The 2,088-nt window shown below is 51.2% G+C and overlaps 1 protein-coding gene across 2 annotated transcripts in view; it reads right to left on the reverse strand.

Moving 5' to 3' along the window:
• Positions 1-1,837, reverse strand: part of LOC113805131 (LIM/homeobox protein Lhx9) — a 99,411-nt gene extending 97,574 nt beyond the window's left edge. Inside the window, exon 1 of one of the 2 annotated variants that reach the window (XM_070145070.1) lies at positions 1-1,837. This exon is cut by the window's left edge and continues 516 nt beyond it. The gene's annotated coding sequence lies outside the window, so the exon portion shown is untranslated. The other variant, XM_070145071.1, reaches the window with a different exon arrangement.
• Between the last annotated feature and the right edge of the window lie 251 nt (positions 1,838-2,088).

Consider the following 2,088-nt stretch of genomic DNA (forward strand, 5'->3'; position numbering starts at 1 on the left):
ACAAGGACCTACCGATGCGGCGTTTCATCGAAATCGGTTGTTCGACTGAAGTCCGGCCTGGCTGAAGAATCATATCGTACTGGCGAGGAGCGAGTGAGTGACAGGCTAGTCTGTGGTAGGTAGGGACAGTGCGTGTTGCCAGGTGCTATTAAACCAGGCCTTAATTATCTCAGGGCCGGCCTCTCTCCTTGGCCGTCATAGTACACCGGCGAGACACACCGGGGCTAACCCGACACTGGCCATGGCTACTCACCCTCCCTTCAGATCTCAGGGCAACCCCCCCTGTCGTCTGCTTGTAGCTACCTGTGTCCGGTGCCATTCGCTCGCCCTCAGTTCCCGGGGCCCTTGCATGGGCCGATGATAACCCTTTCGTCTTGAGAAGGGCGGCGGCAGACAGCGCTCCTGAAACACACACGTCGAGAGTTCCCACCAATTAAAGGGGCATGTAAGTGCGAACCGGTGTTGACTCGGCGGGAAAAAAACAGAGCTGGGAGATGTTGGACAAGTCCCCGAGCTGTGTCCACTCCCCCCTCCCCCTCTCTCTCTCCCTTCCCCCCTCTCCCTCCCTCGATGATCCACCCCCTCCCCCTAGCGCCTTGGGCCCCCGCACCCCCTCCCTCCTTCTTGCACCCTAAACATCCTATCCACCCAACTAACAACCGAGTCAGCCATTCCTCCCCAAGTTCCCCGCCGCCCTTCGTCTTTCAAGCCACCTTTCCCCTCCCCCCTCCCCCCCTCGCTTCCCCACCCCCTCTCCCTCTTCAACGGGCTGATCCCAGGTAGATATCATACACACTAAGTCCCGGTAACTACCTGACAGGGAAATTATGCAAGTGAGGAATCCACGCTACACTGTACAAAAAAAGAAGAAGAAAAAAAAGAAAAACGTTGATGCGGATACACGAGGTTCTTGTGGCCGAGTGGATTCCTGAGTAGGATGAGAAGGAGATGGACACGGAGTGGTTCGGGGGAATCCGGTGGCGAATGCGGCTGAGGGAGGGACGGGCGGTCGTCGGCGGGCGCGGGGCAGAGTGCTAGAGTTATATGACAGCAGCAACGACAGCAGTGCGGGTCGGCGGCAGCAGCGAAGGCTTTCGACCGAGTGAGAGGAGTTAAAGAGAAACGGGAGTAGTTGTTCGAGGAGTAATGGAGAGCATAGTGATGATGTGTGTCTGCAAGTACATTTCCGTTTAAGTTTTTCAATCAGATCGAGATAAGAATTTATAGATGACATTTTCTGTTCTTATTATCCGGCGACGCAAGACCGTTATCAGATCATCTGCAAGATAATTGTTAAATAACATGAGAGAATGAAAGAAGAGGAAGGACGGATAACTGAGGAAACCTCTCTCAGTTTAGGATAATAACACGAACCATATCTGATTACACATAAATCTTTGCTACTGACGAAAAAAAGAGAGAAAAAAATGGCTTTAAAAAACACCAAACGAACATTTTTTGTTTCCAGAAAAGAAATAAATGCCGTAAATGGAAATATACGGAGCGATACGAAACTCGAATCCCATAAAGAAGGATTCAGCGGAGCACCAGCGGGATCGAAACCTCCCTCGAGCGTATTGAATCCCCTTTGGGCTGTGACCGCCGGATTACACGCTCGCTGCGGGCGCTCGCCGAATGTACTTGCTCTATGATTTATTTCGAGTACTTAATCGCGCTGTGCTTTGCGGTGTTGCTCAGTTCGTATCTGATGGGGGAGGCAGGCGCTACGTGGGAACATTATGCAAGATGGCCGGACGAAGTACATTTGTAAAAGCCAAATGTACTGCGCTCGTCACAGATGAAGTTGGAAGGAAGTTGGAGAGAGAGAGAGAGAGAGAGAGAGAGAGAGAGAGAGAGAGAGAGAGAGAGAGAGAGAGAGAGAGAGAGAGAGAGAGAGAGAGAGAGAGAGAGAGAGAGAGATGGAGTGGGGAGAGGAGGAAGGGAGAGAGAAAGAGAATGAGTGAGAGAAAAAGAAGAGAGAGACAGACAGACAGAAAGGAGAGAGTGACAGAAAAAAAGGAAAGAGAGAAAGACAGAAAGCAAAGGCAGAGAGAAAAAAAGAGAAAGAAAGATTAAGAGAGAGACGTA

Source organism: Penaeus vannamei, chromosome 33, assembly GCF_042767895.1.
Source record: "Penaeus vannamei isolate JL-2024 chromosome 33, ASM4276789v1, whole genome shotgun sequence".
NCBI classification, from domain to species: domain Eukaryota; kingdom Metazoa; phylum Arthropoda; class Malacostraca; order Decapoda; family Penaeidae; genus Penaeus; species Penaeus vannamei.